The sequence below is a fragment of the Amblyomma americanum genome, chromosome 5, assembly GCF_052857255.1.
Source record: "Amblyomma americanum isolate KBUSLIRL-KWMA chromosome 5, ASM5285725v1, whole genome shotgun sequence".
Taxonomy (NCBI): Eukaryota; Metazoa; Arthropoda; class Arachnida; order Ixodida; family Ixodidae; genus Amblyomma; species Amblyomma americanum.
In genome coordinates this window covers 47,941,893-47,965,849 of record NC_135501.1, presented here as the reverse complement: position 1 = coordinate 47,965,849, position 23,957 = coordinate 47,941,893, and the positions used below count along the sequence as shown (strand labels likewise).

Genomic DNA, 23,957 nt, shown 5'->3' with positions numbered 1-23,957 from the left:
TAAAATGATGATGCTGATGAAAAAAAACTGTTTATGACTCATTCTCGGAGAATTCCAAGCCTCTTTCACGTGTTTCGGCCCCCTCCCCTCTCTCTTTTGAAGTCTTTTATCTCCCCAACTCATCTCCCGCACATGCCCTTTTCAGGCAGCGCGCTATCTCCCCCCCCAACCCCCCTCACGAAGTCCTTTTTTTTACTCACTTTCTCCTAGCTGTTTCTCCCACACGCAGGTATGCGCTGCGCCTCACGTTTCCCCCCCCCCCCCCCAAGATTTTCTTTTCTCTGCCTTTCAGCTCGAAACTATTTTTTGGGACCACAAAAGCTGTGTAAAAGAAAATGACTCCACACCTTGCTGCCCCTCCCTCCTATAACCATCGTCTCCCCTGCCATTCGTCACAGCGCGATCCATCACCACGCCACATTCTTGACCGGACAAGCATTGGCTTGCCTGGCACGGCGGCGCCCAACCACACAGCCAACGCGACGAAAGAGCATGCACACTCGAGCTGGCTCCGTTCGTAGTCTGCGCAAGAGAAAACCCAAATCCGATACTATATGAGAGCTCCGACGCGGTTCACTACCCTGGCCTGCAATACCTTACTTGTAAGTGCTACAAATATTTATCTTGAGATACGTTCGGAAATCAATGTGATTTTGGAGTAAGTGTTGCTCTGACTACATGCGGGTTTATTTTTTCCGGCAGGAAAAGAGAACGAGACAAAGCACGAGGAGGACTTCTATGTATCTACTCCCATCGCCAAATGTCTGGCTTGAAGTCGTGCGCAGTGCAGATCAGCCCGAATGGTAAGAACTTTATTTTTCGTCTTTAGTGCAATTAATTCCCCAAATATTCACAACTTCGTCGAACAGCGGGTTTCAATTCTTCTGACCTTTCATCCAATTCATTCAGGAATACGTTGGTCATGTACAGCTTATGCAGGATAGGAATCGGAACTGTTTTGTGTTCCACTACAGACCAGTCGGTAAGGATATGAGTACTACTTCTGCGCTCTTTCTCCGTGGTTAACACACTTGCAGGTGCAATTGAAAATCCGCAATTTAAGACAAAAGCTTTTGCCAAGTTATCTCGCAATTAAACAAAAAAAGCCATTACTTTGAACAGTCAGGAGGCTGTTTTGTGCGGGTTTCAAATCAGCTTCGAATGTGTATTATATGCATTGGAAGCGACTAAGATAAACTGTTGGATTTAAAAAAAAAACAAAGGTGTTCTGAGTTTTTTCGTCCAGCGTACCTATCTTTAACCCCATACAAACACACAAGCCTTGTTCAAAACTGCTGTTTTGACGTTCATATGGAGGAGATGCTACAACCTGTGCATCTTTACCTGAATAAAAAATGCGCTCTCAATTTAGAGATACGTAGTTATGATAATAAAACAAAATAAAACATTTACTTCCTTTCAATATTACATTGTTTTTTCACATTGAATACCTTACTGGAAGTGCGAAAAGACGCAATTAACTGAAAATCAGGAAATTGGGACAACGCCAACTAAATTTTACTTTGTGCGAAAAAAGCGGTGCTAGTTGTTACAAATTATCCTGTAAAATCTGTGTCGAGTGTTTTCACACCGACTGTTCGTCACAAAATTCAGTGTTATTTAATCATTTCTGTTTTTGTCCTGTGACGGCCATATTTAGGTTCATCGTGACATCATGCTTCTCTTTGCAGGCTCGACGCTTTTTTGAGGTCATCGTGCAAGAGCTGGACAATCAATTTGAGTGCCGTGGAAAAGTCCTTTTGCAAGAGGAGTGCAACGATTACTTCAGATATGACTGATCAGTTTATAGGAGGACAGCTTTGTTAAGCACTTTATGGATCTCTTAGCCGTGCGACAGCAGATTGCCGAGCTTTGTTGTCTAGCCTGAATCATCGGCACGCAGCAAACATGAAAATAAATGTACCCCACCCCAAGTTCTGCCCAGCACCCCACCACAAGTTCTGCCCAGGGCCCCACCACAAGCACGGCACCCCACTCCAGGTCCTGACCCCTGCCCGGGCCCTGCCTATAGGCACACCACCTCAAGTGCCTCACAACTGCTTTGAATTAAGATCTTTTTTTAATATTTTTGGTTGGCTTTCTTGCTTACCTTCTTGCGGGCTGGTACGTGGAATAGTACCATTTTTGCAAAAATTAACCAGGGTGCAAGGTTTGCATCTCCGATGTATAAGGCAGCCCTTCCCTAAAGACGAGTGTTGGATTCTGAGGACATCCTAGGGTTCTTACCCTACACATATTTGTCACTCCAAGCAAGAAGCGAGCCATGCAGCCTGGTACCTTCGAAGACTAAATCGAAAATGCTGGTCAGTAACCAGCAGCCGGGTTTGCATGTGCCGGTGTTCGAAAGCTGGATACCATTGCTCAAGAACTGGATGCCACGGTTCGAAAGCTAGACATCATTATTTGAAAGCTTGGTACCAATGTTGAAAGTTGAATGCCAGTCCGAGACCTTTACTGGCCCATGTTGCAGAAAGCTGGATGTCATTGTTCGAAAGCCGGATACCAATGTTCGACGGCTGGATACCAATGTTAGAAGGCTGGATGCAAATGTTCGAAACCTGGATGCCGATGATCGAAAGCTAGATGCCGATCTGAGACCTTTCTTTACTGTCCCATGTCGCAGAACGAACGCAAGGCCTACGTTGGCTCCTTGATCGGCCGTACGTTGGCCCTAAATTGGCATGAAAGTAGGGTCAATGTGCCAGAATGGTAGCGCTCAGCGTAAATGCCAATGTAGGACCGATGTTCATGCAAATTTTTGCCAATGATAGCCCAACGTTCGACCAACGTTGTTGTGCTGCCTGGGAAAGTAGCGAATGTTTGGTAAAGTCATTGCACCAAAGACGAAAAATAAAATTCTTACCATTCGGACAGATCTGCACTGCGCACGACGTCAAGCCAGACATTTTGCAATGAGAGTAGATACATAGAAGTCGTCCTCGTGTTTTGTCTTCTCTTTTCCTGCCGGAAAAAATAAAGCCGCATGTAGTCAGAGCAACACTTACTCCTGAAATCACATTGATTTCCGAACATATCTCAAGATAAAATATTTGTAGTACTTACAAGTAAGGTATTACAGGCCAGGATAGTGAACCGCGTCGGAGCTCTCATATAGTATCGAATGTGGGTTTTCGCTTGCGCAGACTATGAACGGAGCCAGCTGGAGTGCGCTTGCTCTTTCGTCCTGTTGGTTGCGCGGTTGGGCGCCGCTGTGCCAGGTAAGCCAAGCCTCGTCCTGTCAAGAATGTGTCGTGGCGATGCATCGTGCTGTGACGAATGGCAGGGGAGACGACGTTGATGGGTGGGAGGGGCAGCAAGGAGGTGAGTCATTTTCTTTTACACAGCTTTTGTGGTCCAAAAAATGAGTTTCGAGCTGAAAGGTAGAGAAAAGAAAATCTTGGTGGGGGGGAGGGGGCAACGAGCCGCGCAGCGCGTACCTGCGCATGGAAGAAACAGCTAGGAGAAAGTGAGCAAAAAAAAGTACTTCGGGGAGGGGGGGGGGGGGGTAGCGCGCTGCCTTGAAAAGGGCAGGTCCGAGAGATGAGTTGGGGAGACAGCAGACTTCAAAAGAGAGAGAGGAGGGGGGCCAAAACATGTGAAAGAGTTTTGTAATTCTCCGAGAATGAGTCATAAGCAGTTTTTAAGGTAACGGTGCGGAAAACGTGGAAGTGTCAAAGTATTCTTGCAAAGCCGCTGGAGAAGCATCATGTCCGGCGACCGAAAACTTTCAAGCGAAAAATGTGGAGCTTGAGATGGACTCCGCCAAAACGACTTCAGGCAGTCGGGCATTCTGCGGGGCCGTGTGTTTGTTCATGATGGCTTAAATGATATCATAAAATAACAAAAACTTAAAAAAATCAATAAATAGTATGCAAGCAAATTTGCACTCTTTCATAGTATTACATACGGGACATGGGGCAAACAAGCTAGGGTAACATGCGTCGAACACCATTTGTCAGTACATTTATTTGCTAGTCGTCGAATAATCCTCCAACGTTTTGTTGGTGTGGAAATTTCACACAAAAAGCTAAAGGAAAGAAAACAGTGTTGAACTGTGGCTCGCAACTATTTCCAATGCTTTTCATCAATAAAGGTAATATTTGAAAGAAAAAAAAATAATTTGCGAGCAAATACGTAAAGACGTTTGCAAGAGCTATAGCCCTCAATGCAAATTACGCAACAAAAGAATAAAATGCACAAAAAACGACATTTTGTAACATTACGTTCTGCAGAAAAGGAACAAAAACCAAATCGGAAAAAACATGGAAAACCGCCGCGGTGGCTCAGCGGTTAGTGCGCTCGACTACTGATCCGGAGTTCCCGGGTTCCAACCCGACCGCGGCGGCTGTGTTTTTATGGAGGAAAAATGCTAAGGCGCCCGTGTGCTGTGCGATATCAGTGCACGTTAAATATCCCCAGGTGGTCGAAATTACTCCGGAGCCCTCCACTACGGCACCGCTCTCTTCCTTCCTTCTTTCAATCCTTCCTTTATCCCTTCCCTTACGGTGCGGTTCCGGTGTCCAGCGATATATGAGACAGATACTGCGCCTTTCCTTTCCCCCCAAAACCAATTATTATTATTATTAACACATGTAAAAGCGCGAGCACAGGGAACGATGTACGGAAGCGTAGCAATAGCTTACCGCGTGTTAAAGCGGCGGCCTATTGTTTCGCGCGTGCGCAACTTATAATTGTAAATTACGAGGCCACTGCTTCGTTTCTGGACGTTGCTAAAATTGCGCACGAAGTCGGCTTAGGGAATGCACTTGCACTAAGTTATTACGTTTGATTTAGTATCTCTATTAAGCAGACACCCACTGCACAGTGCGGCAGTGAATTCCCTAGAGGGAAGCAAGAAAGAGCTTTTCGCATTAAAAAAATCATAAAATCAAAGTCATTTGATTTTTTTCAGAAGGAAGCTCTCGTGGGCTGGTTTTCAGATACTTGCGCAAGCAGAACATGCAAAAACGCTTTAAAATATATACAGTTCATGCAAATAGACGGGTTATTATGCCCAGAAATCGGACAAAGGCAACAGGGTGAACTCTGTCTCTGCACTTCTCAAAAAAGTATTTTTTATTAGCGGCATGGCTTAGCCATATAAAGTTACACGAATCATTACAACGGGGTCATGCCAGCGCATATTCGTTAACTAAATTTACCACAACTTTTCAAAGGAATTTTAGTGGTTAGTTGCAGCCGCTTCTAGTTCCAATTATTAACGATAGAATTCTACAGATCCGTAGTTGTCTGGCTGGATGGTGTCGTCGTCGGCCTTAAGCCCGTTTCACATGCATGCGATTTTCGCCTGCGACACTGCTAAACTCCGTCGGTCTGCGACTGGGGGGGGGGGGGGGGGGGGGGGGGGGGGCGTCGGTCTAGTCGCAGACGGCTTGCGATCGAGTTCCGTACGGTTGGTATTCAGTCGCAGCATCGGTGTGTTCGCTCAGCGACTGAACAGTGGGGAGCGCCGAGACTGCGTGCGACTTGCGGTCACGTGGGAGCTGTTGCCGCGGTGGAAGGAAAACTGTTTATTCTAATCAAGACATTGAAATAATGCCCCACATCTAAAAATACACTCGTCATAACATCATCAACACATTTCCTGTAGCGTTTCGGTCGCGTTTAATCATGGATTGGCTTTGCAAACATCAAGAAACCTTGACTGTTCCTTTGACCAAATTCACTGCGGAGTTGCATGTGAAAGCACCGGCCGAAAATTGCACTGCGGCGTCACCGGCTTGGCCGACTGTTTTCGTTGCAGTTGCAGCATTTGAAACGGGCCTTATGCGACAGAGCGGTTCCTCTTTGGCGGAATATGCACACTCGACTTACCACCACCGAAGTCTCCGCCACCTCGTTGCACAACTCAAAATTAGCGAACGGACCGAACAAAAGTCGATGGCGGCAGCACACTGCTAGCGAATGCGTTTTGAATGCTTCGAAATGCGTTTGGAAATTGTTGGGAAGCCCCGTAGCACACAATTCATCAGCGGCGGAGCCCGCGGCAGACGTCGCTGCGACACGCTCCTCCTTTAGTTTCTCCTGTACGAGAGCTCCCACCGGCCGGCGCGATCAGCTGACAGCTTAATTCGGTTCATTTAAGTTTTTTTCGTCGTAACTATGCCTCTATCTCCGACTGCGCAGTCGGAAAATATTCGTTGTTTATCCAACTCCACACATATGCCGCGAAAGTGTTCGGTAAGAAAAATATAATAAAACTTCAAATTCTTGAACACGGCGAAGTGCAGACCAGCAGCTCAAACGAGTTTTAGCGCGTTCGAAGGTTATAAACTATTATAAATATTAAATTTTAAAATCAATCTTCTGCACAGTATAATAGATGGTGCAATGTTCACCAACACCTGCCAGTATACTTTTAACACTGGATAAGGGGAGGCAAGGCAAGGCCAATACAGCCAGGTTTTGAAAATGGCTTAGCCAATTCTGGCATAGACTGGGATAACTCTGACTAACATGGCCCATGATAGCCAGTCTTTGAGAATGGCTTAGCCAATTCTGGCAAAGAATGAGAGAACGCTGGCTAACATGGCCCATCATAGCCATGATGTTTAGATGGCACAGCCAATATCAGATCCTCATTGGCAAGTCTGGGCCTACTAAGGGCCACGCTTTGCCAGTGGCTTTCAAATATTGGCCCGCTGTCATGTGCTACCCGGGAAGGGACTCTGGAGACTTAATGACTACTTGTCAAAGCAAATGCACGACCTCATTGAAAGACATGTCCCCACAGTTACCGCAACTGGGCGCCTTGCAACCAAGCGGTACAGTGACATACTAAAGCGACTTAACAAGAAGAGAAGGCTTTTTTGAAGTGCCACGCGAGCTTAAGGTACCAACATGTGGTATAAATATTGCGGCGGGTAGACGACGACGACGACATTGAGCGAGAGAACGAGTGGACGAGGAAGAAGACGAGAAGTCATCTCTGGCTGTGTTCTGAGTGCCGCCCGTAGCTGTTCATTCGTTTTTGTAAATAACTGTAAATATATTCTTTCCCGCAACATTTGGTGGAGGTGCGGCTTTCCTCCACGCCTACCGAAGACGGAGCTCCGCAGCGGCCGCCAGCTGACTTCGCTCACCATGACCCAAGACGCCTCCCAGCAAACATCACAATCGGCAATGCCGTCGCTCGTTCTTTCTTCCCCTCGTGACCCTGGGACATTTTCTGGCACCGACAACGTTGACGTGGACGACTGGATCAACATGTATGAACGTGTGAGTACGTACAACCGCTGGGATCCGACTCTTATGCTCGCGAATGTCATCTTCTATCTAAAAGACACCGCCCGCGTCTGGTACGAGACTCACGAAGATGATTTGACCAGCTGGGACGTCTGCAAGCAGAAACTGCGCGAGCTGTTTGGACGGCCGCTCGGCCGAACACTCGCCGCTAAGAGGGAGTTTGCGTCCAGAGCTCAAACGTCTACGGAATCCTATGTTTCCTACATTCAGGACGTGTTGGCCGTCTGCCACAAAGTTGACAATAACATGCCCGAATCTGACAAAGTGGGTCACGTTTTGAAGGGGATCGCCGACGACGCCTTCAACCTGCTCGTTTGCAAGAACTGCACTACAGTCTACGGCATTATTAAGGAATGTCGCCGCTTCGAGGAAGCTAAAAGCAGACGTATTAGTCAGCCGTACACACGCCTCCCCAACACGGCTGCGACTTCCTCATGTGAAGACCTGCTGCACCGGCAAACTCCTGCGCCTCCAGAAAATGTGACCCGCATCATTCGACGCGAACTTGATGTTATGTCCCCTGCCTCCCTGCCTCTACGTGATGGCGACAACCACTTGCCCTCCATCTCGATCGTACAAGCCGTCGTCCGTCAAGAGCTTGCAAACCTTGGTCTCCAGCCCGTCAGCTCTCTGCGTCCTTCATCACCACCCGACATCACGGCGATTGCTCCTGAACGACCTTCCTACTTCGCTCCACTTCGCCGTAACCCTAACGACTGGCGGACACCCGACGACAGACCCATCTGTTGCCTCTGCCACCGCATTTGCCACATCTCCCGTCACTGTCGCAATTATTGGTCTCGTCGTAGCACATACAGTCATCCAAGCTCTCACCGCAACGATGACCAGCCCCGCCACTTCACGCCCCCTCCAGCCCAGCAGAGTGCTACCGTTGACGGCCAGATTTCCCGCTCCAGCCGCTCCCCGTCCCCCCTGCGTCGGCAGTCGTGTTCGCCCCTACGCCGTCGCTCCTCTCCTGGCCCCTACGGACGCTCGCAAGCGGAAAACTAGACGCTGCAGTGTCTGGAGGTGATGCTGCAGTACAGCCCCAGTCCCAAAATCCTCGCTTAGCCCTTCGCGCACACCAAATTTTGCTCGTTATTCATGTCTATGGAGTCCCTGTGAGAGCCCTGATCGACACGGGCGCGCACGTGTCCGTCATGACTTCCACTCTACGACGCCGCCTCAGAAAGTTACTGACCCCTGCACCCACAGCCGTTCTCCGCGTTGCCGACGGCGGAACGCCTCCTGTGGTTGGACTATGCACAGCCGGTGTGACCATATCCGGCCGCCATACATCCGTTCTATTCTCTGTTCTGGACCAGTGCCCTCATGACGTCATTCTTGGCCTCGACTTCCTGTCTGAGCATTCAGCCCTCATCAAGTGCGCCACCAGTGTTGTCCAGCTTGACCTTCCTCTTTCTGCTGAGTTGCCGTCCCCAGTTGTACCTCGTCTTTGTGCTGTCGACTTTGTCCCTCTACCGCCTCAAGCCGCAACTTACATTTCTTTCTCATCTGTTCCCCCTGTCCCTGATGGCCCCTACGTAGTCACTCCGGACCTTGACGTTGCCCTCACGCGAAGTATTGGGCTTGCGCACACTGTCTTTACAATGTCGGCAAACCGTGCGTACCTTCCGGTTCTGAACTTTGGCTCGTCTATCCAACCGCTTCCGCAAGGCATCTCACTCGCCACGCTGTGCCCTGCTGCCGAATGTTTCATATCAGTGGCGGTCAGCTGCTTACCTTCCACTCATCAATGCCTGTTGCCTGCGGCAACATCGCCAGAGAAACCAACGGATGATTACGCCGACATGATCTGTTCTGACCTACCAGCGATGCAAGCTCAGGATCTTAGGTGCCTCTTATCATCTTTTCGCGATATGTTCGACTTTGATGCCCGTGTTTTGACTCGTACCTCTGTGGTGATGCATCGGATAAACACCGGTGATGCCGCTCCTCTCCACAGACGTCCGTACCGCGTGTCCAGCGCTGAACGCACCGTCATAAATCAAGAGGTCGATAAGAGGCTCGCAAAAGACAACATCGAGCCCTCGTCAAGCCCTTGGGCTTCTCCAGTTGTCCTGGTAAAAAAGAAGGAGGCAGCTGGCGCTCGTGCGTTGATTACCGGCACCAAAACCGCATCACAAAAAAAGACGTATATCCTCTCCCGAGGATCGATGATGCATTAGATTGCTCCACGGCGCCAAATATTTCTCTTCAATTGATCTTCGATCGGGGTACTGGCAAATTGCTGTAGATGAAAAGGACCGTGAAAAGACCGCCTTCGTGACGCCTGATGGCTTATACCAATTTAAAGTCATGCCATTCGGACTCTGTAACGCGCCGGCTACCTTTGAACGAATGATGGACTCCCTTCTTCGCGGCTTTAAGTGGTCTACCTGCCTCTGCTACCTAGACGATGTTGTGGTTTTCTCGCCTACTTTTGCCACGCACCTCGAACGCCTCTCCAGTATTTTGACAGTGTGTCGTAACGCCGGACTCCAGCTCAACTCATCGAAATGCAAATTCGGTCGCCGCCAACTCACTATTCTCGGACACCTGGTTGATGCTTCTGGTGTACGCCCAGATCCAGTCAAAATTCAAGCCGTGAAGGAGTTTCCTCTTCCTAGGTCGTCTAAAGATGTGCGCAGCTTTGTCGGCTAGTGCTCGTATTTTCGATGTTTTATTAAAGATTTCGCCGGCATCGCTCGCCCCCTCACCGACCTTCTTAAGAACGACACCCCCTTTATCTGGGGCCCTGCTCAAGAAAACTCATTTTCCTTCCTCGTTCATTTGCTAACCTCTCCGACCATCTTAGCCCATTTTTACCCGTCGTCTCCCACAGAGATTCGCAGTGACGCCTCCGGATATGGGATCGGTGCCGTGCTAGCCCACCGTCAACAGGGCCAATATCGCGTCATCGCTTATACCAGCCGCCTGCTTTTCGCCGCAGAGCAAAATTACTCCATTACTGAGCGCGAGTGTCTCGCCCTTGTCTGGGCTGTCGCTAAATTCCGCCCGTACCTGTTCGGCCGCTCATTCACTGTCGTCACTGATCACCACGCTCTCTGTTGGCTGTCTTCCCTAAGAGATCCCACGGGTCGCCTTGGTCGCTGGGCTTTGCGCCTTCACGAGTATTCATACTATGTCGTGTACAAGTCCGGTCGTCACCACCAGGATGCTGACTGTTTATCCCGATACCCTGTGGAGCCACCTGACCTCGAAGGCGCTGAGACCCTACCCTGCCTCTTAGCTATCACTGCTCTCACCGATATCGCCAACGAACAGCGCAACGACTCATCTTTACAACCTATCTTTGATGGCCTCCGCTCAGCAAACCGATCTCCGTCTCTGCACGTTTATGTGCTCCAGAATTGGATTTTGTATCGCCGCAACCTGCGCTCCGACGGTCCTCCGCTGCTCCTCGTCATACCCCAACATCTACGTTCTTCTGTCCTTGAGGAATTGCACGATCTGCGACAGTCGGCCACCTTGGCGTGTCCCGCACGTACGCTCGAGTGCGGCACCGCTTCTTTTGGCCTGCTCTGTATCGTTCCGTCAAGCGTTACGTTGCCGCTTGCGACCTGTGTCAACGCCGGAAAAGGCCCTCCACTTTGCCTGCCGGTCTTCTACAACCCATCGACGTACCTCCGGAACCTTTTCACCGTGTTGGCCTCGACCTTCTTGGCCCTTTTCCCACGTCCCTCTCCGGTAACAAGTGGATCGCTGTCGCAACTGATTATACGACTCGGTACGCCATTACGCGTGCTTTGCCCACCAGCTGCGCTACCGATGTCGCCGATTTTCTTCTTCAAGACGTAATTCTTCACCATGGCGCCCCTCGTCAACTGCTCACCGACCGCGGTCGTTATTTTCTGTCCAGAGTGATTGATGACATTCTTCGTTCATGTGCCACGCAGCACCAGCTCGCGACAGCTTACCAAGCACAAACCAACGGGCTTACGGAACGGTTCAACCGCACGCTCACCGATATGTTAGCAATGTACGTCTCACCGGACCACCGCGATTGGGACGCAGCCTTGCCTTATGTGACATTTGCGTACAACTCTTCACGGCATGACACAACAGGCTATTCCCCTTTCTACCTTTTGTTTGGTAGGCACCCCCTATTGCCTTTGGACACACTCATGCCGCCTTCTTCAGTCCCCACCACTGCTTACGCTCAGGGCGCCATCGCCCAGGCCACGCTGGCTCGCCAAATAGCCCGTAGTCGGCTCCGTGCCTCTCCAGCTTTCCATGAGTCAGCCTACGACCGCCGGCACCGGGCCGTCGAATATCACCCCGGATCACTCGTCCTTCTCTGGACGCCGTCGCGCTACGTCGGTCTCTCCGAGAAGCTCCTTTCTCACTACCGTGGCCCTTACCGTGTGGTGCGCCGAGTCACCGACGTGAACTATGAAATTGCTCCCCTTGCGTCCTCGCCATCGTCCTCTGGCCCATCTACCGACGTCGTCCATGTATGCCGCCTCAAACCTTATCACGACGCTCCTACGCCACCACTCTAACGCCGAGACGGCGTTTCATCAGCCGGGGGTCCTGCAGCGGGTAGACGACGACGACGACATTGAGCCAGTGAACGAGTGGACGAGGAAGAAGACGAGAACTCATCTCTGGCTGTGTTCTGAGTGCCGCCCGTAGCTGTTCATTAGTTTTTGTAAATAAGTGTAAATATATTCTTTCCCGCAACAATATCATGGAGCGAAAAAATCTTATACCTCGCAATTTCTCAAACCAAAGCATTCATTTTTTTATCTACGTTAGCCAGCAAGCTAAACACAAAACACCGCCAGTTTTGGAAACTCATCCATCCTAACTCGAACAATGAGCTAGTACATTGCGACGAGGATAACAGTTAAATCACGGATCACGATGGTTGCTGAAGTCTTATCCTAAGACTTTAGCTATGTTTTCAGCCATGGACCCGATGGAGACCTTGCTGTGATGAAAGTTCTGGCGGAAATCGGGACGGTTTTTTTCTGGACTAAGAGATAGCTATGCAAGCTTAGACAGTATAATCCTCCTGTCACACGGGCATTTTCAAAGGCTATTGCAACGAGAGCCTTAGAGGTTGTCAATCGCTCTCGAAACTCGAAGGAGTTGAGCCGCTGCTACATGGCGAACTCAATCGACGTCGACAGTTTCCATATCTCACACCAAGGTGCTGTAGCGCCTCCATCGCCGTCAAAAATTTTGCAGGCATGCCGCAATGCCCAACAAATAAATTACAAGTTTAACCTGAAAAGGTTGAAAACAAAATTATTGTTATTTGAAGTAATATTATTGACTCTTGAACTGAACTTCGCATTCATACACTTTTAAAGAAGCTGGTGTTAGCTTTGTATAATTGGCGACAACAATATTATGCTTGCTGAAGTGTTTTGTAGTCACGCCTATAGTTTTTCTGCAAAATAAGTCGTATATGTTAAAGTTCCGCGTTCTTCAGATATGGTGCTGCAGTTATTTTATTCCCCAGCGCATTGTTGTGGCCTCTCTGTGTCCGTGAGTTCACGCAGCCCCCGCTCGAAGGCCCTCGAGATGTCAATAGTGTTCAGCGGTGATATTTTGGCTCCATAAACTATTGAATCGATAGCCATCGGAGCTGCCTGTGTAGCAGCGCTCGATTGGCGTTTGAGTCGATGCAGTGTCAGTTCAACGGCCTTCGAAATTACCGTGTGACAGGGGTATAAAAAACATCCCAAAGCTTTACCCGTCTTCACCGGTCAGGATAGTTACATAGGCTCTAGATATTAGATGAAACACAAAGCCATACATGGCCCACACCAGATATTGTGCATCACTAGGCCGATATGTCCCATGGGGTGGAGGGCGACCAAGCTGGCGTCACTACAGATTGCACGACGATTACTTCACATTTCATGACAACTGTGGCTTAGCTACACTTGTACAGTGCTCAGTGGCGTCTGTTGAATGGAGTAAAGCCCCTCAATAGACTAAAAGTAACGACATCTCCTCTCTCCTCCTCCTATGCCGGTGCTCCTTATCTCGGCTCTTCCCGGACGCCGACGGTGGCGGCACCTAGGCCGGGGGATGCTAGCAGAAGCTCCCAACACTCGCCTTTTGGCGCGCAGCTGACCGCGCCCGAATAAATGTTGTGTTGCGTTGTTTGCCTGGCTTCGATCGAAATGACATGATGACATGGAATATCGAAAAATCAGTTACTGAAATAACTGCCGTGACAAACGATTCGAATGAATTTTTTGTTGAATTTTCTGCCCGTGATTCGGCCACATGGCATGGGAGGTACCAAAATTACCCAAATAACTGCCCCGACCCACGTTCCACTGCTTTATCGGAACTTTTCGTACTGCGATCGCTTTGATCGCGGTGCACACGGTGCAAGTGGAGTGAGCTGGCAAGCTCGCGGCACTATAAAAATGTCACAAGGTAACCATGTGGGCTAGTTGGTGTGTATCATACATAACTTCACCAGCGAAAGAACGGGAACACCAGGAGGAGAAGGACACAGGACAACGCTGGACTGACAACTGAAGTTTAATCGAGAAACGGCCTGGGTCACTAAACGACGCATGCGTAACAGGCTCACCAAAACCCCTAAAAGACAAAAAAACCTATGTGGCGAATCACCTATGAGAGGATGCACGCACCAAAAATTGGCAAACAAAAAACAAACAAAAAGCACAAAAGCACAAAAACACATAATTTGCCTGTCAACCTTGCACTCGTACACTTTTGTTTAGGAATCTAAATTCCTTGTCAGTGAGAAATAAAGACGGTGCACTGACGCATGTGTCACTGCCTTGCAACCTGATATGGTAGGCCTCCAGGATTTCCCTCTCCTCCCTGTTTTTTCCTTTTCCGATGACTGACATGTTGTTAAAAGCTGGAACGCAGTCTTTGCAACTCCTGCAGTGACGTGGGAGATTATTCTGATCAGATAAATTTCTCAGGGAATTGTTATGTTCTCGTGCCCGGTCATTAACGCATCTGCCAGTTTGGCCCGTGTACACTCTACCACATGATAGGGGTAACTTGTAAACGACACGAGTCGAACAAGCAACGAACTTGTTGGCATGCTTCACAGTGCAGCTCTTGGGCTTCCTCCCCTCACTATCCATCGCGATACGTGAACATAAACCAGACAGCTTACAGGGTGCAGAGAAAACTGCCGTCACGCCGTGCCGTTGTGCCACTTTCTTCAGGTTATGCGAAACACCGTGAAGATAGGGCACCACTTCAACTTTCTTCCCCTCCATTCTTTCATTTCCAGAATCACGTTTGTTCTGGTTTTTTATCTTCTGCAGCATCGACTCACCAACTGCAGTCAGCACGTCAGCCGGATAACCCGCGTCACCAAGGCGGCGGATTTGCTGGTAGAAGCTGTCAGTCACAGCATGTGTGCAGCTCTTCTGCAAGGCATTCCTTAGGCAAAGGCTAGCTATGGCTCTTTTAATCAGTTTAGAGTGCGATGAACCATACGGCAATAGCGCTTTCTTAGTTCTAGGTGAGTAGCTCCAGCAGATATGGCCTTCGTTAAAGGTTAGCATTAAGTCTAGGAACCGAATGGCATTGTCACTGGGCATTTCGTGGGTAAAATTCAGTGCATTGGCACAGTCATGAAAAACACTCAGCACATTGCTGACAACGGTTGTAGGCGAGTCACCAGGTGCTAGCTTAAGAACAATTAAAAAATCATCAACATATCTGAACACACGAAGAACGTGGCCGTCATTTAGGCTGCGTCGAAGACAGTTGTCAAACTTTCTACTCCATACCCCATGCTGAACTCTTGTGTACGGTGCGCGAGCTCATCGAACAGTCTGGTGCCGTTGCGTTCCAGAATACATGTGGTCTGAATGTGGACTCTTTCATTGAGCTCCTGGTGTTTTACCTGTCGTCCACTATTGTTGAATTTCAAGGGAAAAAGTACGTGCAAAAGAATGGCATTTGCATTGGTGCTAGTGTAGCTCCGGTTTTGTGCCAAATTTTTTTGGCTAAGTTTGACAACTGTCTTCGACGCAGCCTAAATGACGGCCACGTTCTTCGTGTGTTCAGATATGTTGATGATTTTTAATTGTTCTTAAGCTTGCACCTGGTGACTCGCTTACAACCGTTGTCAGCAATGCGCTGAGTGTTTCTCATGACTGTGCCAATGCACTGAATTTTACCCCCGAAATGCCCAGTGACACTGCCATTCGGTTCCTAGACTTAATGCTAACCTTTAACGAAGGCCATATCTGCTGGAGCTACTCACCTAGAACAAAGAAAGCGCTATTGCCGTATGGTTCATCGCACTCTAAACTGATTAAAAGAGCCATAGCTAGCCTTTGCCTAAGGAATGCCTTGCAGAAGAGCTGCACACATGCTGTGACTGACAGCTTCTACCAGCAAATCGGCCGCCTTGGTGACGCGGCTTATCCGGCTGACGTGCTGACTGCAGTTGGTGAGTCGATGCTGCAGAAGATAAAAAACCAGAACAAACGTGATTCCGGAAATGAAAGAATGGAGGGGAAGAAAGTTGAAGTGGTGCCCTATCTTCACGGTGTTTCGCATAACCTGAAGAAAGTGGCACAACGGCACGGCGTGACGGCAGTTTTCTCTGCACCCTGTAAGCTGTCTGGTTTATGTTCACGTATCGCGATGGCTAGTGAGGGGAGGAAGCCCAAGAGCCGCACTGTGAAGCATGCCAACAAGTTCGTTGCTTGTTCGACTCGTGTCGTTTACAAGTTACCCCTATCATGTGGTAGAGTGTACACGGGCCAAACTGGCAGATGCGTTAATGACCGGGCACGAGAACATAACAATTCCCTGAGAAATTTATCTGATCAGAATAATCTCCCACGTCACTGCAGGAGTTGCAAAGACTGCGTTCCAGCTTTTAACAACATGTCAGTCATCGGAAAAGGAAAAAACAGGGAGGAGAGGGAAATCCTGGAGGCTAACCATATCAGGTTGCAAGGCACTGACACATGCGTCAGTGCACCGTCTTTATTTCTCACTGACAAGGAATTTAGATTCCTAAACAAAAGTGTACGAGTGCAAGGTTGACAGGCAAATTATGTGTTTTTGTGCTTTTGTGCTTTTTGTTTGTTTTTTGTTTGCCAATTTTTGGTGCGTGCATCCTCTCATAGGTGATTCGCCACATAGGTTTTTTTGTCTTTTAGGGGTTTTGGTGAGCCTGTTACGCATGCGTCGTTTGGTGACCCAGGCCGTTTCTCGATTAAACTTCAGTTGTCAGTCCAGCGTTGTCCTGTGTCCTTCACCTCCTGGTGTTCCCGTTCTTTCGCTGGTGAAGTTATGTATTATAAGAACGTCTCGGAGTAGTGTTTTCCAACCGGTGTCTTTTGTATAATCTTATTATAAATTTAACTCCGCAAAGAGGAAGTGGACCGACATGAGACTAGATGTGCGGCCTAGGCTTTATTTAAACGCATGGCAGTTTTAATGCTCCAATAATATATTATCTGAGAGGGGCGTTCGCTCGTGCAACAGGCTGTGCTATTCAGTGAGTCTTCAGTGAGGCTGCTGTTCTATTCAGTGATTACTCGTCTCAATATTGATCATTTTAGTGCAGGAATGTTTTCAGATTATTTCTGAGTTATATACCTCGGGCACCTTGTAGGGTTAATAGTTTCGGTTGATTAACAGCAACCAAAAAAGGCATTTGAACGCTGTTTCGTGAGCAACTACAGCGCCGCATGAGACATTCGAATACTGCATGTTTAGGTGATTATCATCTTGGGTCAGCATATGCAATAATGGCTTGTAAGGAAACATTGCCTTCATTTTTTAAATCTCTATGCCTAACGCACAGCAGCCTGGACTGCCACAGTAAATTAATCGCTTTTGGTCGAAGTACCGTGTAAAAGGAAAAAAACTCAAATGCTAAAAAAATCAAAACTCGAATTTACTCAGTTCTTCCTGAAGCAAACACGTTAGTTGCTTTAGGAATCGCGAGCAGCATAAAGAGCGGGGGCTTCAACAGCAATAACCACCCCTTTGGCGTAGAGTTCGTGGGCAACGGAGTCAAACTGCAACAAAATAAATACGTCCTGCGATGCGTACAACATGAAACATAGACCTGCACAACGAGCAGCATGAACAGCGTAGGTTCAAACGACAAGAAGCGCCCTTTTACTATCGAATTCGTTAGCGAAGGAGTCCATATCTGCAACGGCACAAATACGGCAAGCAATGTGCGCGGACATAAAGGCTAGACCTATATTCCGAGCAGCATGTACAGCTGGTATCAAACAGCGAGAACCGCCTCTTTATTATGGGGTTCGTAAGCGAAGGATTTCGACTGCGACAAAAATTCCTGCAGCAGTGCGCAAGATGAAAGCTGGTCCTCCAACGCGGGTAGCGTAAACATGTGGGCTCAAACAATATAGAGCGTAACTTTTGAGTCGAGCCTGCAAACGAGTCTGACTGCAACCACGTCGACACGCCACGAAATGCGCGCAACATCAAAGCTGCACCTGCAGAATATCGCAGAGCTGGCACGGTGGGCATAAGACAACAAGAAGCACAGCTTTCGTAGCCTACGAGCGAACGAGTCCATATACAACTATGCCAAACTGCATTTACGGGCGAAGAAATACTGCAGTGGCTTACGCGTTGCATCAAACCACCCGAAAAAAAACACGACTGATAACTGAAGAGTGGCCACTCACCTCACAAAGTCGCGGATCCAGCACATTATCGAAGTTTGCCCGGCCGATCCTGTGCAGCCAAACCTTTCAGCAAGCCGCGTTCCTTTTTCCGGACGGAATTACAAAAAATCTTTTCCCACTGCCTCCTAGGTTGTTGCATCCATACGCGCAAAAGAAGCTCGGCATCGCCGCAACGCGTAGACGCCGTTAAAGCTGTAAAAACACCACCCGCCAAAACTGTTGCACAGAACGAAAGCGAAGCGCGACTCCTACACCGGGCAATGGCGCCGGCGTCTGCAGCGGAGCAAAAAAGCGCGCGCTAACACGTGACCACGGCGCCTCGGCCAATGGAGGCTTGATTATCCGGTGGCGCTCTAGGAGAGGAGGGAAACCGGAGAGTTCAAAGCTTTGCGTTTCTTTTGCTTCATTGAGGGGCTATAGAATGGAGAGGTTTAGAGCGACAGCTAGCAAGGGCATGCTTCCCCATTCTGCGACGCTAGTGTCGGCATAGCATCGCACCACATGGATTAATCAGCTTGTTCTGACGTCACGTAAGACAGCACAAAAACAGGCGAAGCTGATTGCTTCGGAAATAGTGACTTCAAGATTGACAGCATTGTGAGGTCACACAGAGCATTCCAGGGACGGTGACAAATAATACTGAATGAACGATGTTTTGTAAGTCACAGAAAACCAGCGTTACACATTAAGAACCGTCACAAAAGAGTGGGTTAGGAAAGAAAGAGACAAAGTCGCTGCTGCGTGCACGCCGATCGGTCAGAATCTAATGGCATCACCTTTGCCCTAATTTCATTACGCCACGCTGCCTGTCAGGCTGCACGCCTGCCACATATGGTTGGATGAGCAACCGTACGGAAGACTGTATGACGCACGGTGGCACGGGGTCACACGGCTTTTCGTAAGGCACGTCTACCCTACAGCCCTACCCCGCACCCCTTCCTTAGACATCTACTCGGGGCTCTAATTGTATCAATTTCAAAAGGCATCAGCATTACGCACCAGCCCAGCTAACCCACAAGTTCGCATTACCCTAGAGGTGACCGTCCGGTGACATTTTTCATTACACCATACTGCGGCGCCGGCGCCATCTACTACATCGAAATTCCCATATTCATCTGTTCTGGCAAATATAAAATGTGCTGGGCGCATTACTGAGAATTGCGCGGATGTTCTACAAAGATGTACGCATCCTCTTTCAGATGGGGTTCACAACCTCTGCCTTTCCCAGTGGCAGTGTTAAGCAGGCTTAGGCCGAGATATAGTACACAAAACATGCTTCATCCGGACAAAACATTGGCTGTGCGATTATAAAGACGAGAATCCTTGTGATCTGTATCGGCGACAGGAGCAGACAAACTCCAAATGCGCGTTGCTTCCAGACCGGCTGACTGCAACAAGGCAGAAAACTGAGCTAGTTGGTACACGTTCATCATGAAGCGCTGTTTCCCCTATGTGTCGTTGTTTGTTAGCGCCTGGAATTTTCATAATGAAGGAAGACTGCGCACGGAAGTTCTCGTTGTCAATCGATCAGACGACTTCATGAACGAATCGCTTCCGTGAAAGAAGAAAAAACGACTTTCGTATCGGAGCGGGTGTGTCGCCATGGCTACGCAACTCTAAATCACTCAGGACAGTCGAACACGCCTGAGAATGAGTTAGGCTTTTATGTGCCTATAAACACTTACACACTGGACCCAGCTAACTAAAGCCGACAGATACGAAAGCTATGATATTGTTCTAGATATTGTTTGCGCAGTGATGATTTCGAATGATAAATATTTGCTTTGCTATATCAATATTTGGTGCGTTGTTGTACAGGATATTTAGATTATCATGTACTGTGGGTATATTGTTGACTTTTTGTGTTTCACTCCTTTGTGATACACAGCTCTGTACCCAGAGTGGGTAGAGCTCTGATTTTTTTCTCATATTTAAACGGATGACAATCCTCCACCTGCGGTTTTCATATCCGGGCACCTGCGTATATTTTTCCTTAATTTATTTGTGCGCTACAGCGCCTAGTGGCCATTTTCCGCATTAAGCGGTTCTGTGTTTGTTTTGGTAGTCCAAAGCTTGCTTCGTGAGAGGCTGCGTTCAGCCCACTGTGGTGTAGGCAATCTCCCTAGGCGCCTATATATATATATATATATATATATATATATATATATATATATATATATATATTTAGCAGACAAGGCAAATGAAATGAGGGTCTCGTTTGACAAACACATGAAGGAATCCAAAAGTGACCGTAACTATATATACAATCTTTGTCCGTAAAATTTTCAGACTGAATTATTTTCTTCAATAGAAATGATTCCCCAAAACAAATGTTGGTGCTAGAGTCACAGGAAAAAATTTCAGAGTACCAAAAAGGTCGGGATTTGACTGGCAACACTCAGCGGCCACCGCCATATACCTTCCAAGCTGACTGCGTCTCAGGAAGACCGCCGTGTTGGAAGAGCTTGATGTTCGGTGACACATCGGGTCGAGCGTTTACTGAAGTACAAATATTTTGTGCCCGGAGATAATGGCTGCCAAGAACGAATCGAAAATGTTATTTTGCGCGAAGTAATGCAGCCGGTTTTGCTTTGCACGCCGATCGTGTTTACTCCTGGAACTGTACGATTGTGGGCAGCAGTTTAGCGCTGCTATCGGGAGCTGATGCACACGTTTTTTTTTATTTCCTTTCCGTGGAGCGAGCTACGAAGGAAACATTTCGTCACTTCGAGTAGCAATGAGGCAAGCTTGTGCTTTTGGGCATGAACATCGTGGACCGCCGTCGGCTTGTATTGAATGTTTCCAAGCAGGACGAAACTAACACCTGACAATCTCACAGGTACGTACGTTCATTGTATAATTTTACAAGCTAAATCGGATACATTTAATTTAGTATGCAATAGGATACCGCGCGTTCTCGACTCGGCCGTACGACTTTGTCCGCCGTATGCAAGACACACTGTGACGGCCGTGTGCGCGCGCACCGATGTTTGGCCGTGATCGTAAGACGATTTGTGCACAGCAGGCGTAAAAACCAACTTCGATGGCTATTTTGCGCCCTTAATCTTGTGGAAGGCCAATATGAGCCATTTGCGTGATTAAAGCAGCGTATATGTACCTCTGTACAGTGATAAGTCAGAGTTTGCGATTGCAATTTATGAACGCGGCGGTCCAGTGCGTTCATGAGCGGCTGCTCTTTCAAAATGATTTAAAGATTTGCTGCCTGTGTACTTCTGCACGCTGTTAATGAGCGAGAGTTTGCTACATTGCGATTTATGAACGCGGATGTCTAGTGCGTTCATGAGCGGCTACGGTTCCCAGCTTATTTATGACTGCTTTTATTGAAGGTGATCGTCGCGTTCTGCCAGGGGTCGAAGTGACTCGAGGCGAGAGCGCGCTCACGTGCGCGGAGAAATCATGCGAGTACTTGGTGCACGTGAGAACGCGGAATTCTCGTGTGACAAGTTTCCCTTCGCGTGCCACGAGCACGGAATAAACGCGTGTGCTGAGCAACAAACGCGTACACGTGTACCTGCGTCAACTGTGCAAGGTGCGAACGATCCCTGCAATGAACTCCTATTTTCTTAGCATCGCTTACACCGCGTGCACTTCGCTTAAATATCTTCTGAAACAGTGCCGAAAATCACCAGCAAGGTGATTACCTAGCACACGCGGGTGTTTTGAGTAGGCTTGTTCTCCCTGCCGATTCTGTGTAACCACGCAGAACGACGCTCGCTGTCATTTTTCACGGTCGGAATCGAGAAAAAAGTCTTTCCAGACTCGGTTCGTTTGCTGCATCCGAAGGCGCAACAGCAGCCAGGCATGAATTCCTTGCAGTCAGTCGCGAGCGCGACGATCGGAACACAAGAAACGTACGGAACCTGCGCTGCCTGCGCTCTAACTCCGCCAGCCCGCCCGGTGCTTGGAAGTTATATGGCACCCCAAAGTCACGTGGTATGATTGGGCCAATGAACGCGTCGGCGGCGAGGGGAAAACGAATGCGGTACACTGAATTTTTTTCCAGTGACTCTAGTTGGTGCTAAAGCCCCTCAAGGGACTAAAAGTAGCGCCAACCTTTGAAGAACGCCGCTCCCTTCCTCCCTTGCGCGTCCCCTACACTTTCAGCCCTCCCATTGGCCGAACGCCGTCACGTGCATTCGCGCGCTTTTTTATTGCTTGTTTGGTTGCTTCCTACTCACCCGCGGTGCCATACAGAGCGGGAGAAGCATGCGAGGAGCACGTTTTTGAGCCCTAAAGACCACGTTTTGCTCGTTTTTGCACGTTTTGGGCCTCGCTTGGATTGCTTTTTCCACAGCGCCGTGTTCACGATGCCGTGTTGCTGCGCTTTTGGGTCTCTTGAGGATTCCATCCGCGAATCGAGACGCGGTGCGGCGGAAGATTTGGCTGCAAAGAATCGGCCGGGCTGATTTCAACCCAACGCAGTGGTCACGGCTTTGTGAGGTAAGCGAGCGATTTCTCGCTGATCACATATCTTATTGGCCGTGATATACTCTGCGCTCATTTGTTAGCATTTCCCCCTGCTAAATGTCTTATATTTGCGCTGCGTTCAACTTTCTTGACCGATCGCATTGACGCTGTGCCGAAAACTCCGTGATTTTTATCGATTCAGTTATAGACTCGAAAACGTTGCTTTTGGTCTGAATGTGCGGTAACTGCATCTTTAGAATGTATCGCCGTAGATAACCAAGCGGTGACGGTACTTTGGCAAAAAGGGGCGCTTAATTTTTTGCGTAATGTTTAACATATTTGGGCGACTCCGCGCCCTAAAAAAAATTGAACCGTTTTCCTGTCGCAAACAGCCATACTCAAAGCAAAAACGTTTCGATGAATTATAACTATATCAAAATTGGTAGAAAGTGTTGAGCTTGATAACCATTCTAATCGCCTATCTCGTATCGCATCAGAATCAAGATCCCATTCCGGCGGTGTAGGGAACTACGTTAACTTTCTCTGAAAGTGTATGATTTAGTGTTTATACTTGATGGAACACGGTTTGATAGGGGCCTTGTCTTCTGATTTCACTTTTCATCAGAACCACTTCACGGACGAGCAGTTTGAGCCGCTGATTCTCAAGAGCTGCGGGGCGAAAAAATTGAAACCCAATGCCGCCCCATCACTCTTTATCCATCGGAAGCAGCTTAAGCCGAGGAAGCCACCTGCCAAACGTAAGATTACGCCTAGAATTTGATTGACATTAATGTCACACTGCAGATTTCCTTGCGAAGAAAACACGGTGAGAATGACGTATCAATCCTTGCAAAGGAACGCTGATGTTAAACAGCAGTATGTACTCGCTAAATTTTAGGCATTTCTTGTCCCAGCCAGAAGTACAGAGTATACATACCTATTTTATGTATGAAGTTATGCGTGTACCAAGTCAGCTATAGATTTCATCGCCCCCTTTCGTGCAGGTTCTGCTGCGCCGTCTTGCAGCACACCTTTTGAATCACCACAAGACAATAGCGTTGCTGGTGAGTGAGTACTTGCTGTGTGATGTCAATCACCACGCTGCACGTGATAAGGTACAAGCGCATTGCGGGTGCATGGTGTTCATTATTACTCTTTGCAGCCTGTTCGGAAGCTGGTCCTGCTTACAGCATACCACCATGGCAAGGTAACTTTCATCCACAAAATTCACTCATGAGGGGTTTCGTTCGTTCTCTGTTTTAGCTGTTTTTTTTGTACCTAACAGTCATGCAATATGTTCACAGGCACGCAGCCTTCTTTGGTACCTGCTGGCCTTGAGCTCCTGTGTGCAGCTGCGGACTGCATTGAAAGTGAAGATCTGTCGAGTAACTACCATTTATAAACACTGTTTCTTCTGGTGAAGAGCAGTCATTTTATGATGTCTTTTCCTGTGCAGGCTGCGTGGATGATGACTCCACTAGCATTTCACTTCAAAGCTCATTGCAAGGTGCGTCCGCTATCGGGTGCCATTCATCAACGCTGTATATTGGTAGATTAAATTGCTATTTC

The 23,957-nt window shown here is 48.4% G+C and overlaps 1 pseudogene; it reads left to right on the top strand.

The window, feature by feature from the left end:
- Positions 1–1,908: 1,908 nt before the first annotated feature.
- LOC144133841 (uncharacterized) overlaps positions 1,909–23,957 on the top strand; it is a 31,304-nt pseudogene continuing 9,255 nt past the window's right edge.